This window comes from Anoplolepis gracilipes, chromosome 9 (genome assembly GCF_047496725.1).
Source record: "Anoplolepis gracilipes chromosome 9, ASM4749672v1, whole genome shotgun sequence".
Classification (NCBI taxonomy): domain Eukaryota; kingdom Metazoa; phylum Arthropoda; class Insecta; order Hymenoptera; family Formicidae; genus Anoplolepis; species Anoplolepis gracilipes.
Genome location: NC_132978.1, coordinates 9,380,624 through 9,395,892, shown reverse-complemented (window position 1 = coordinate 9,395,892; position 15,269 = coordinate 9,380,624). Strand labels below are relative to the sequence as shown.

The 15,269-nt window shown below is 39.7% G+C and overlaps 1 long non-coding RNA gene across 3 annotated transcripts in view; it reads right to left on the bottom strand.

Annotated features, from left to right (window-relative positions):
• LOC140669689 (uncharacterized) overlaps nucleotides 1-15,269 on the bottom strand; it is a 280,179-nt gene that overhangs the window by 165,935 nt on the left and 98,975 nt on the right. Inside the window, exon 3 of one of the 3 annotated variants that reach the window (XR_012047375.1) lies at nucleotides 6,548-14,391. The exons of the other annotated variants lie outside the window; for them this stretch is intronic. This is a non-coding gene — a long non-coding RNA (uncharacterized lncRNA). Of the gene's footprint in view, nucleotides 1-6,547; nucleotides 14,392-15,269 lie in introns of those variants that run through there. 3 annotated transcript variants of the gene reach the window in all.

Below are 15,269 nucleotides of genomic sequence, written 5' to 3'. Positions count from 1 at the left end.
TTCGCTCCCAGAAAGAATGGTGACGACGTCGCACGCTGCCGCCGGGTGTTAACGCAGCATTCCATTGCCCTCATAATAAATTCCAAGACCGAGTTCAGCGTCGCGTTGGCTCTAACTCTGCGCGCGTTTTCGCACTCCTCCTCTCTATTTCCTCTCTCCATATCGCGGCAATTTGAGAATTCCGTGACGGCCAGGAGAGAAGGAGGGGGGAAGGAAGGTTATACCTTTAATTAGCGGCTCGGAGTTGAACTTTTTGGCGGATAGATAAGGATATATTTACTGCGTTCGCGCTCGCACTCCTTCGCACAGCAACGACGAAGACCGTGCGGAGTAACCGAGCGAGATTAACCGCTGCTCTTCGGCTTCGGGGGGGCCTCCGGTGGTATCTTATCCCGTACACCGCGGGCCCCCGGTGCTGCGCGCGAGATACGGTCGGGGAACGAACCGGCCTAGCGATGTACACGAGTCACTATCGAGATCGGAGTACATTACCGGATTCATTCGTATACGTAACGACTTCCCGAGCTGCCATCATTCTCGCATGAATACGCGACGTTGAATCACATCTTGATAAAACCTACAGTGCACCTCTACGTGAGTCAGGTCGAATTTGATTATTACGAGTCTCGGCATGAATAAGCGAAAATCGCGAACGTGATTTAGGAGTACGTTGTTTGATGTAGAAGCGCAATCATAAAAATTATTATTTCCAATAATTTTCTCACGTTTCTGTTTAAGTATAATACATGGATGTAAGATGTAAGAAACATTAGCGCAATAATATAATTTGAAAATTGAATTTTAATTTTTCTTCAAATATACATTTAAAATGCAATAAAAATAAATTTTTTGTTTCAATTAAATTATTAAGATATTTTTGTCAAAATAATCGCGATTAACGTTTGTTAATTTTTTCAAAGTCATTCGTAAAAAAAAAAAAATTATTTCTTAAAGGTTAAAAATGCGATAAAAACGCTCCGGGGCTGCTGCATTATCTGCGACGCGGCTAATTGATAACGCCGTCGAGATTAGCTTTGCTCAAGCCAATTTAGGTAGTCAGATGTGCAGATTAAGGGCGAGATGTAGAAGAAATCGGCCGCTTCTACGTCGCGACCGCGCAAATTTACTGCCGCTTGGCATGAAAGCCGATCCCTCTTTCTCTCTCTTTTTGCCTCGTTTCCTTTTCTTTTATTATTTCTCCATCCACGTTCTTTTCTCTATCCCACTCTGTTCCTGTGATCGTTCATTCCCGCGTGTCTTTTCTTTTTAATCTTCCTGTCCGCGCGTATTGTAGAGTAAAAGCGCACAGGCTAGATTTAAAACACGGAAATATAAGGTTAAACTATTATCTTTACACTTTGTTTTTTTCTTATCTTTCGATCTTTTTCGTGCATTATCTCGGTATCAAAAGAATAAGCGGGGTGACGAGATAATCGATCAATATCTTGTAAATGTGAGAAACTCGATAATAATGGCAAGAAAAAGAGGATAAACATGAAAGACAAAGTTATTAACGACTGTCAAGTTCTTCGACATTATCGACGAAGGAGATAATAATGACACTCTGTTGAAAAAAATCCTGATTTTCAGTCTCTTTAACGAGAGCGAATCGTTTCTGCATAAAATTTGTCGAGGACTCTTCTACTTTTGTAACAAAAGCGAAGTACTCTTTCGCAGTTGAATTATAAATATCTCTATCTTTTTTCCTAATATTCACTTGCATACAAATTTAACATTACGGAAATTAATAAACGGAATATTATAAACGCATTGTAAAAAAAATAAAATATTCAAAAATGTATATATATATATATATATATATATATATATCCAAGATAATATAAATAGAATATAATGAAAATAATAAATTGTATATGTTTATACTGCATCAATGTTAAGAGAAAGAATCGAATATATGTACATGAAATAAAGCTTGCATGTGAAAAGAGCCGAAAAAAATCTCGAAATAAACGTTCTCGCATGACGCTTGTATTTTGACTTGTATTTTCTCGTCAATAACAACGAGACAGGTTTCCGAATCGTAAATCGCGCAAGCGGGCATAGATAATAACACTCAATGCGCCAAAAACCAGTTCTTTGGTGAAACCGCTTTCGCTGCAATCGTTGTTTTTTTTCCAATCGTCAATTCTGACGTACGTCGAGAGGAAGACTTCTGGGTACCGTCTACTCAAGAACACATAAATATGTACTTCTGCAGTCCCTTTTTATTCACGACTCAAGCAGCCGGTTAAATAACCAGTGTAAAAACTGATCGATTTTATGTCTCAATATAAAAGAGAAAGAGTGAAAGAAAGAAGGGAAAAGAAAAAGGCGGTGCAGAAAGAATCGCTGCTTCTCGAGTGGAAAAAAAGAAACGGATCGAGATGCGTGAAAACGAAACGCCGCAGATCGACAGAAAGGAAATAAGCGGCAGTAAAAAGTTAGCCGCGGCAAAAAAGGTTAGACTCTGCAGGACGAACGAGAGAGAGTAGGAAAAGAAAATGAGAAAGAAATCTGCGAACCGCTATTAGCATTTTTTTTCTCGCATCGTATATTAATTGGTAATTGAATTGTGATGGTTGATTCGACAATTTAATTCAACGCCTACCACTTTGTTAGAAAAATTTCCCAAGCAAAATTTAAATGGCATTGGTCGCATAGAATTTTAGCGAGTGGCTAGATTTCTTATCAAAATAAATCTCCATTCAATACGATATAAAGAATCGATATAAAGAAAAGAAGGAAAAACGACGATGCAACGACCAAAGTTCGCACCTAGGTGTGAGTAAAACTGTTAGTTCTGTATCTCGAGGGAATGAGTCAAAACTTTCTGATTCAGTGATACCATTTTCGAAGCAGCATTCGAGCAAACTTTAACTTAAGCCAACCGGACACATAAGATACATAAATTCGATCTTTATCGTGATTATCGCGATAAAGTTTTCTTTAATTGGAAGATCCTACCAAGCTTTAAACGTTTTCTATTAAATCTGCTTCGTTGCAAAATACATATGTACATATCTCCGAATAAGTTAAGCGAGTAAAAAAATGTGTATGACAAAAAAAAATGGTTCCTGAATTATAGAATTAATGCATTAATCAATCTTTTAAATATAGCAAGCGTCACATAAAAATTTAGCAAAAACATGATTGAATTCTTTTTATATATTATTATATATGTTATTGTACCTGTCAATTTATATATTATATGTAAAAATTATAATAAAATATGTTCAATAATTTATGCTGCTGGCTATTAAAATTGTAATGCTACATATAGTGTTTGCAATTTTAAAGACCAACAGTCTAAATTATGGAATATATTTTGTTATAATTGTCACACAAAATGTAACATTGTTAAAGAATCTGATTATAGAATATCGATATTCCCGTATAATTTGTTTTACTAATATTTAATTTAAAGATTGTATCATTTCGTTATGTTTAACAATTTAGCAAACATCACAACATATATTCCCTCTCGACTGTGCCATCGAAGAAGCATACAGTGAAAGTGCAATGCACGCCGACAGTGCGGGATCTCACACACACACACACACACACACACATACACACACACCACCAAATGTGCGCTTCTCTCGTCAAAATTAATCAAATGACATATATGAGTACACACTTATTCAACAATCTTCATCATGCGAAAGCACTCAGTCGGTACATTTGAAAATTTGTGATTGTTAATCAATATCACTGTTATGCACTACAGAGTAGGCATCGCCGTTGCCCACGAATGCATTCTCAGCTGCACCCTCCGGTGCTGCTCTGAGCTCGATTTCGAAATGGTACAAACGGACTTGGACTACATCATGTAACCCTTCACTCCTCTCGTTCCCTTCCCTAAAGCGCGATATTACTTCTCGACATAATGTTCGAGTAATAACCATTAATTTGTACGATCGGTTTACAAGCCACCGCGCGCACTACGCGTAATCTACCATGTTAGACGAACCCTCGAAGATGATTTCTCAACACCGCACGATTCGTTTCTCTACACGAATGATGTGTACTTTCTTTTTACAAGGAGACGGAGCGATCATTCAAACGACCAAATTCGGCCCGCTTGCGGAATCACGAACCGGCTGCCGCTCGAACACGAAACAGCGAGCAAAACAACGGCGGGAGATACCTATGCAAATACGATGCTTGGATTCTGTTACGAATCAATGCGATCGCTTAATTAGCGAAGAGCCTAACTCCTTCCCTCGCTCTCCTCCTTCGTTCTCATCTCTTAAACCCGTCTGACATTTCCTGTCCTTCTCTATCCTGACATTTTTCTTTCATTCCCTCTCTCGCCAGGCTCTTTCGATACGATTCATACCGCCAAGTGCACTCTCCAGAAAAGCAAGCCGTTTTGATGCTCTTAACCGTCCATTTCACTGGTAATCCGGATATTACGAAACGTTTCAAAAGATTCCTAGAGAAGATGTCTTCAAGATCACCGTATAGACGAGCTTATATATCTTCTGTAATCGCGGCGACAATACCCCTCGAGTGAGATATATAAATGTATAATGTAAAGTACAAGTCGTCTTTAGTGAATGAAGAAATTATTTTAATATAACTTCAATTTAATCAGATTATATTATTAAATTTTTCCGTCTAGCAGTATAGGTCGAGAATGGTTTTGTACGACACAATAAAATCAGTGGAAGATATTAAATGTCATAAAAGTAAATAAAGACAAGCACATGCAAGGCAAAAACTCTATTCAATCGCGATATTAAATATTTAGCAGCGCCAGCGCTGCGAAATAATATAGTTCAATATGACATAATAAAATTTGTAAAAATATATTCAATGTTTAAAAACAAATAGTGTGAAATACCGGAAAAGAATCTCATTGAGTGACAATTTTATATATTCCCATTTGGCGTCGTTTTTTACACACACCGTATTTTAACATACATGATATAATAAAATCAGCAAAAAATATATTTAATATTCGGATAGCGAGAGAGGAACGAAAAATACTAGATAAATTGGTGCGCTCGATGCGGCATATGAATTAAAATCTCGTATTGCACTATAATCTAACGTAAAAACTGCACAATATTTTATATAACTAGGTAACAAATTCTATAGAATATATTAAACATTTGTTTAAAAAAACACGAGAAACACAAAGAGTATACGTGTTCAACGGAAATTAGTATTGTATCGGCAGGCATACAATACGTTCACGATTCAACGTTTATTATGCATTTCCATTAACGTTGTTAATATACCTATTCACAGAGGTCTGAACTAGAAAAACATTTCACGAGTCACGCTTTTCCGTTCGGTACGTATCTAAAATCGAGTAAAAAATAAACTATATGTTCGATTCGCCGCATCCGTCGCTTCGTGAAACACGTTACCGTTCTACCTCTATCAATCTCCTTTTCCTCCTTTCTTTAGCCAGTCAACCACCTATATACCTTTCCTCAACAGTGAGACGCTTCATTATTGCATCTGTGGGATGCATTACGAAAACTCGTTCAAAGGTATCGAAGGTATTATAAGAAGCGCTTCCATGAAGACGGCTGTCTTATAGGGTTCACTTTGGGAAGCGTCGTGTATCGCGGAATCAAGGAGATGAAACGAGCGGAGATAGAAGGTTAAGCAAAGGGAGAGAGAGAGAGAGAACCCCCTCTCCCCGCTTAGCCGGCTACGAGGTGCGCGAGGATAAGTCGCGGATCGGAGTGATAAACGACTCTGGCGTTATTAATTGCGGCCTCCATTAACTGATGAGTCCCCCAACCTGCACCCACCCTATCCGTCCCTCCGCCTCGGCCTCCACTCGGAATCGTTTTATTCTCGCGAGAGGCGTTCCTTGTTCCTCCGTTGGTTACTCGCGGCGCGGATAGACGCGTAAGACCAAGCCAAAGCGAGAAATCCTTTGGGAGAGGCAAATGATCCGCGAGGAGGACGTGCACCCGCTGCGGGGAAAGCCCGTGATGCTTTGCAAATGAGCCGAGGGTAGCTTCCTGATTTTTACGAGGCCCGTTAATGAATCGCCCGCGCGTCCTTCGGCCTGAGCGCGCGGACTCGATTTATCGTCTCGCTCCTCGACTTGCGAGCGCGAGTCAACCCGGCTCGGCCCGGCTCGACTCCACTCGACTCGGCGTGACGCGGCGCGTTGCTCAATGTTGGATGAGAAATCGGTATCGCATGATAACCGTGTCCAATGCTCCGATAATGCATATATTATTGTCGGTGTATTCCCCTTGCACTTTGGGGCGAGAAAAGTGTGCGCTGTACGTACTGTACAATATACGATATACAAAGATGACGGCGGAATTTAATATCATGCAATGAATATATCTGCTTCGTCGTTATACCCTTCATTCATTAACCCTACAACGGCATAACGAATCTCAGGCGGATCTCAGAGGAATTTCACAATCACATTCTTCTCTGTGTAGCGCAACTTTTGTTTCTCTCTTGTAAGTACGTTTTTCCAATTAGAACGCAACAAAGGAAGGAAAAGGTAATCACCGGTCCCTACTCTCCCCCCCCCCCTCCCTCCCTCCCCTCCTCTCGCGCTATATTACGTGTTGCAAGCTCGACGGCTACGTTCTGCTCGATAATCGCGAGTCGTATCGCCGGTTCTCTTACAGGAGGTAAGATTAGTTATGGTTCTTTTGGAAGAGAGTATCATACAAATGATTCTAAGGGCAGCAGCCCGTGGTACCCTATTGCAAATGAAAACCGGATGGATTTTTACGGTGCCCGTTCAATTAATTGTGGTATGTCCAACGTAAAAGTGTTCAGCGCTGTTGACGGCAATGGCGACAAGGAGAAATCATAATCCGCAGAGAAGGATTATTACTACCACTGGCGAAAGCACGACTGGCCGCGCTTTTATATCTTGCAGAGGACTCATTACTACATTACAAGTATATGAATAATTCTTATTAATTTTTACGACATTCACGTATAACGTTTTATTACAGTAGAGCTGTCAGCCACGAGACAATCATCCACCTAAAACACACGCTTGTCCGTTTCAAGCTGCATTTCTAAGTGACCAATGCCATCTATTATGAACGGGTAATTTCCCTCTGGAAAAACAGCAATGATGGAGAACTATACTGTATACATTGAGAAAAGCCGCTCTACACTGTAATTGCCGCTTAAAAATACACACGCGACAGCAACATGTAACAATTTTGAAACGATCGTGTAAAATGAGCATATTTTGAACATACTCACTTGATCTATATTTCTATTATTAGTAACTATTTTCATACAAACTGAAGCAGATAATCCTAACAAATTTTTATTTGCCGATAACTTTTTCTCTCGCTTTTTATTTCCTTAATATACTTAAAAAAATACCGCGTTTAATACAAAGAAAAAAAATTATTAAGAAATGGAAAAATCCGAATAAAATAATCTGTATCAACTAATACTAAAGATTTAATCCACATGGTTATCGTGTCCATAAACATATTTTATAAAGAGCTTATATTCGTCCCGAGCGGCGATATCGATTGTTCACTGGTAAGTTTTATTTATTCGTCCCTATCCGGTGATTCAATCCAAGCTATATCCGACGACGTTGCATTCACTGTGCTGCATTTCAAATATCCGATGCAATTAATCCAAGTGCATCACAAATACACGGCGAAGCGAAATGGTCGTCTGAATAAAACGCCTTGTATAAAGGATTAAGACAAGTATTCGCATTACGTTTATATCAAACAAGACGCGAAGCTTTATCGTTATTTTGCCAATCGAGAGCGGAATTATCCAAGTCAATTAGAATGACAGTTTTTTTTAATCGTGCCGATTATGTTTTTGATAATCGAAGCGCGAAATATCGCGAGAAATTACCAAAGTGATTTCTCCGCGTGAAACATTTACAAAAGACCGCTAAAGGAACTCACGAAGATAGAAACAAAAGGTGGCGAAATAAAGAAAGGAAGGAAAGGAAGAGGGCAAGAAGTATACGAAAACAAAGAGGGCAATCATAACGATGGTAATCTCTGCGGTTGACGTACAATTACCTTCGTCAAGGCGTCTAGGAAAATAACCAATTTCAGAAGTGTTTATTGCAGACTGTAGCGTGCTTCATTGTTCGCGCCGTTAATGAGAGAGAGAGCGAAGGCAAGATCTGACGAAAGAGCAGGCGCGCGTTGTACTTTTAAATCTCAATTGTACCAACCTGCTGCGTTGTATTCCGACATTCGGTCCGGAAGATCGTTAAGAACCGCGAGGAAATATCACATCGAGATGGTATATCATAATATATACATACATACACACACGCGCGCACACACACACACACACACACATATATATATATTATACCGAAAGAGATTGTTAAATTGTTCAAACCGTTTACTGAGTAATCTTACATGTCACAGAAAATGCGAAATGTCCGTCTATCAATAATTTCGCGAATATTCTTTATCGTATTCGGTCTCTCAATTGAATTTACTCCGACCCGATTTCGAGAAAAAGTAGATCCTGAAAAACTCTCTCTTCATAAAAATCACAAATTGCAAGTGCGCATTTGCCAGTCGCAAATGGATAAAGTTTTCATAAGAAACTTGTAAGTAAAATGCTTTTTCAATTATTCAATTTGTTTTTATGCGCTACAGTTTGTAGAACTACAATAAAAATACTTTGTCTTATTACTACAAGTCAAATAGCCGTCTATTATCGTCTTCTCTGAAATGATTTTATTTCTTATTAATCCACAGAAAGCTAAACGATAGAAAATTCCACAGGTGTCGTTCGATCATCTGACACGTTGCTCTTTGATCGTTTACACTTTTCACCTTCCTCCTATTCCAAGGATACCTGAAACTCTCAAGCAAGATCTGCTCTTCAGTGTTGTACTTCTATGTCACGATCACGTTTGACCGATTTAAAACTTTTTGTTGGTACTTCTCACGTGAAGAAAAACTTTCACATACGATTGCGATTTTTGTCCCATCGTGTCGCATTCATAAGCCGAAAGAAAAGACATAACGCAACGTTCTCGATGACTTACTCCATTAAAAAAAAGATACAAAAATAATTATATTACTATATATTTAATATACATAAGCATTATTTGAAAAAAAAATCTTATTCTTGCAAATATCTTATTCTTATTTTTTTAACATGATCACTCATTCGCGTTTCATATCGATAATGGATCGAAGCTTTTGACGCATTACATTTGTTCCAGATCCTTTGTCGAGTATCGCATAGCTTCCTCGGATAACCATCTGAAGGTTGTTCGATAAGTTCCCTTGCCAGTGCATTCAGTAAGTAGATATAAATTATTTTGCCGGGAAATGATCTTCCCGCGTGGCATGGACAATGGGAATAAGAAGGAGCGCGGAATAAAGTTAAAGAAAGTAAAAAGGGTAAAGCGAATACCGAGAATCCAACACCGATTGGTCGCCAGAGGCAGGAACAGACGATCCAGGAGTGGCAGGAGATGGAGTGTGAAACATCGGCCCATCCTTCCTGCCCTTCCTGTATCGATCTACAATGTTCGAACTATCGTTTCGCGCTCGGCTAAATCGTGTATCGTTGTTTGAGGTTCGTATTGCAGGATTCGCTTTTTCACCGAAGAACAGGTTAAACTGTTTCGAGAAATGTGCGATACCAATCAACTATCACCGATTATATTACATCACAATGCTTTTAGTGTAGCACTGCACCTTTTGCAAAACACAACAGAATGAAATAAATAAATTTGAATTTTTTTGTGAATTGCGACATCAATTAATTATAGATACGACGTAAACACGACGAAATAATTTTTCCTTCTCGATGCAACGTATATTTTATGTCATGAATTCGATTATGTTTTATTGTACAATAATTCTTGTTGAATAAAGTCTATTATACTTTTCACATTTTTCTAAACATAATTAAAATTTTATTTTTATATTCATTTTATTTCAACCGGATCCATAATTACAGATGTCTCCGCTCTCGAGAGATACTACTCAAAAGAAAAATAGCCTCACGATGTCACCGTAACGAAAACTCTAAGTTGGTCCGCGAGCCTGATAATGGACCGATCGTCGTCATGAATCTTTCTTTATGGTCTCCTCGAACTTCTCGAGCACGGTATATAATGCACCACGGTATGCTGGTGAACGCGTATTCGCAGCGCGACTCAAACTGTATCTGTGTGTCCGTGACTCCAACTGTGTGCATATACGTATGTGAGAGAGAGAGAGAGAGAGAGAGAGAGAGAGAGAGAGAGAGAGAGAGAGAGAGAGAGCGAGAAGGGGAAGTTACATATTGTAGAGAATACGATATGTACGAGAATACATAGGATAATGTATACCAACCATATCGGTAGGTACCTACTGCCCTACTATGTACACCACGTGCACTCACGGGCCATGCATCTTCGATAAATACCTTCGGACCTACGGAAGGCGGCAGGCAGGTGCACAGATATAAAGTAAAAATTTTTACCGGGGCAGCAAAGCCACCAGCCCGTGCGGATTATGTGTGCCAATTTGACATATTGATTTTAGCACTGTAAAACCCAGATGATAATAAAAGGGTTTTCGATTATTGCCGAGACTCGTGGTAGTAATGGTTTTCATTAATTAAAGCTGAATGAAACGGTTCGATGATTTTTTTTTTCTCTTGTTCCCTTGGAAATTTATAAATGCGTTAACGTACGCGCGCGCGGTTACGTGTATTTATAGGTTGAATCCGGCAATAACTAACCGATCGCACGCGGATTCTATGCGCTCTTACTCCATCGGGCTTTTTGGAAGACACACACAACATATCGGGTGAGCATAAAATATAAATTTTTTTCCACCGAGCAAGAGCCATGCGTCAAGATTACGTGTTAACTTAGTGCGCAAAGTGCATAACGATACCATACAAAATAGACGGTGATGTAGCGGATAAAAAATTGTCACAGTGGCATTCAATAATAAAGATTCGTCCTCAAATATACATAAATATTCACTGCAGCAACGGTCTTTGCTGCACGCAATAATTTCTACATTATACGCATCTGTTATTTGCAAAAACTATAATTAATAGTAGTTTAGTCGAAATCGTGATGCGTTCCAGTTTCGACTGATATTAAATTGCAATTGCATCATTAACGAAATAAAATTCGAGTGATTGATGCGGAGGAAGAAATTCCTATGCTTGTACATTAATGAAATATTCTTTGTGCTGTACGGTAATGCTTGGCAAGATGATTATTAAGTATGCTGCGTACCAGGATATTATGCTCAATGTATTAATAACCGCAATTAGTTAACATTCGATTCGCTTAGTCTTTCGCTCGTGCAAGTTTATTAACAAATTAACGACTATGTGTGCCGACTTGCGCTCAGAAGGTTGCTTTTGAGACCGCGCGATTTATGTTACCAATTAAAATCAGTGGCATGTACACCAGTGCAAGTACACGCTTTACATCACGGTAAGTTTTAATGGCTGCATTCGCCGTCATGATCGTGTTTTCAGTTCGCTTCGGAAGGAAAAGGTAAAGGCATCCAGGCTTTCGGTTCTACGAGAGATCGCCTCACTACTACATCGAGCGGCTTAGCGCAACACACGAGAACCATGTCGCTCTGCAACTCGAAGGTGAAAGGACGAATGTCTCGTAACCGTACATAAAACATCCTTCGACTGCAAGCCGCAGAACGACACATTCTCAGTTCTCGTTCCGAAAGCCACCGATATATTCTCATACGACGAAAGGCGCCGAGCAAAACAACCTCCCTTAGGAGCGATACCCGATTCGACGCAAACAACGGCGCGTCCCAGGTCGGGCAACGTGCACAGTGACTGGAATGCCCGATAATAATTCAATAGCCAGTTATTTATCGGTAATTCGGCGGTCGTTCCAATATCGCCAGGTGGGCGATCTGGCGCGAAAGACCGAGAAAAGAGAGAGAGAGAGAGAGAGAGAGAGAGAGAAAGAGAGTCTCATAGTCGGAGAAATCGAGAAATGTGGGACGAGAGATGCCATTAATTTGGCAGCCGTTGTTCGACTCGCCCACCGGGTCCTCTTCCCGTCCCACTTCTCTCTTTCACGGGCCTTAGCCTACGACCGAATTCCTCGGCTAACGTTGGAACTACACAGTGCAATATAAGCCTGTTTCTCCGTCGATTCCACCCTTCGCCAATCTTTTCTCTATATCCGCATCCCCGCGCGTGCACGTATACTTTTGCACTCTCTTTCTCTCCCTTCTTTTTCTCCTATCAATTTTTCTCTTCCCCGCGAAATTCCATCCACCTTCCAAGTTTTTTTCCTTCTCTCCTTGCTATTCCCATTCTTCCAACTCTTATTGCTTCTATCAACGTACCCTGCTTGATTTATACATCTATATGTTCCGTTCCGTTTTCTGTAGACAAAAAGGGGGGAGAGGAAGTGAATAGCAACGTGTAAGGCGTAACCGCGCGACAAGGAACCCACCTTAACGACGCGGCTTGGATACGATATTATATTGCTTTGGATAAGTACATAGTCGCAATATCGCGCTACATATTGTATCGGGAAGATATTAAATGTGTGCAAGAGCGGAAATCAAATTTATGGCCGAGATATGAGGCGAGAAGGGCTTGTTGAGAACGCGTACTATGTGTATCGAATTTAGAATTGCGTCCAACAATCATATTGTACAGTCTATCTGAAGACGCGTCTCCTCTTTTTCTCTGAATCATAGATACTAGAAACTCAACTATAAAAAAAAAAAAAATACTGGACACGATATAAATCTTCGAATTGCGTAGCGATTGAAAGAGCGTGATTGCTTTGAGGAAAATAAATTCGTTTTCACGGTCGTGAGAGAAAATTTACCAACAAATAACATACACGTAGGTCCCGTGACAAACTCGAAGAACATCTGTTACAATTTTTATCTGAAACCCGCAGGGTCATAGTAACACACAGAATAAAGGGAGGCGGTGCATTGTGCGCGCGTGCGCGCGCGGGAATCGCATCGCTTGATTCGTGAACCCCGAGATTAAACCCGGTCGACACAAGAGATGCTGGGGTGCGCGCGTTACTTCCTGTATGTACGTGTGCACCCTGTTATTTATTTTTTTTTTTTTTTTTTTTTTTTAAGCTCACCGCTATGGCTCGCTGCGAGCCGGCGTTCCGCGTGGTTTTATGCGTTAATCCTTTAAGCGCGATCGTCGTGTAAGCCCGAAGAGCTCCGGGATCGGATTAATGCCAAGGCAAATACGAATTGTTAAATACGCCGCGCAGAGCAATGATAAGCTACTACTCATGTTCGATAAGCGTTACGTACCGCGAGAAGGACTCTGCATACGAAAGCTGCATGCATGGTACCTAACGTGAATAACTCCATTGCATTCTGCGCTAACGGATTCTCTGCGATGTATTTTTGTTTTTCACCCGCCGATATCTTGATGATATTTATTCCACGATCTCTATGCATGTTGATAAATATAAACTTATATATAATATAATATAGATAATATTTTTACTGTGACAGATATCAAGAGAAATATAACGATATTATAATTGTAATTAATTTTCTTCGAAAAAAAAAATATGACACGAGAAATAAAATGTTAGAAATAAATAAATATTAATTTCATATCTTTGACGAAATATGCTTTAACATCTAATTGCAATTGGAAGAATATAAATGTGTCTTTGACAGCACAAACTGGAATCTAAAAACAAAAACTACATCCATTATAGTACAGTAATTTAATTGACACGCTCAGTACACGCGCGGCGTATATAATATACAAGATTATACTCTTGTGGCATTAATTACGTATGGTCTTGAAAACAATCTCGGTTCATGATTTTTCGTTGACTCACGCACCTCGCCGAGCGATAATATTTTCTTACGGGGGAGTCTTAATCGCATAAAGTATGCGTAATATACACTATGCATTCCTACGGGACGAAGCGTGCGTGCCACGTCATACAAAACCTGCCTTTCGGAGCGTGGTATGATATGTTTAATAGAGGAATCCATCGGTTCAATATCTTTTCCCGCTCGCAGCGGTTGTTCCCCTTCTCTACCCGTCCTACACTCGACTCATTCCCAATCTCTCGATTATTAATGACGCGATCTGCAACGATCACCGTCTAGTACGAGAGCCCGAAGATATAACACCGATATTATTTCATGCTTTATTTATTTACACGCAACCTGACGCGCTTTATGACGCGCGACCGTCCCGATAGTAGTCAGATGAATTTATAAAGTGCACCGCGAGAAGACTTTCGCGACATATCTGAATATCTCAACGAGGTGACGAGGATCGAGCGGCTGACAGTATCATTGAAACATTGTATGTATATAAGGTAGCGAAGATAAACCTTACCTCCAGAATGCGCACGGATCGAAGCGATATATCAAATCTGGTCGTACGATATATTCGAAGTAAATTGATGAGATTGGTACTTACCTGAAACAGAAAAAAATGACATTGCGATTATAGAAAGCATATAATGATAAAAATGTAATAATAATTTCTCTGTATTACAGTCTCGAATTTTTTAGATATCTATTAATACTCGGTTCAAGTACACGAAGAATTTTCTAACAAAATAGATTATTGCGTTGCGTGAATATGTACACCTTAATTACCAAGGTTTTTGCAGCGACTCGTTGCTTTAACAATATAAAATTGCATCAAAATGTAAAAATAATTACTCGGACCCGCGAGCGTAATATCCACACCCTTCTGCAATTATGCGACGTATATAGCCTTCGTTATAGCGGGTCGCATTCAAGGTTTCTCGCGGGAACCCGCAAACTTGATGTTCTTGTGGCATGGTCTACGACTGTGAGGTGGGCTAAGGTCGGTGGTCATCCCGAGGTAGGACTTTAACAAGATGCAACGCAAACGCAAACGCGGCAGCCGGTAGATCAACAAATTCAGGACGCCCATTCTGGCGATTATATCGGATATACTGTCGGTAAACATCAATTTCTCGTACGTGTCGCGTTAACTCGGAGATATTTATGCGGCTCGTAGCTACTTCCTCGACTCGTAAAAATCGCAAAGCATATTGCTGTCATCGTAACAGACATTTCTGGAGAGGGTCGTTCTACTTGGGAAATATTCAAGCGTAAGCTTTTACGAAGTCGTGACGACACCATTACATTCCATTTTACAAATTTACACACGATATCTAGAATTTTATAAAACATTTAAAATTTTTTAAAAATATTGAAAGAAATCAAAATTTTCTTTAAATAAGAGTTTTCAACGGATTAAAATGCTTGTGACTAACAATCGTTTATACAATAATAATAAATTGATATAAAAGGCAATCTTAA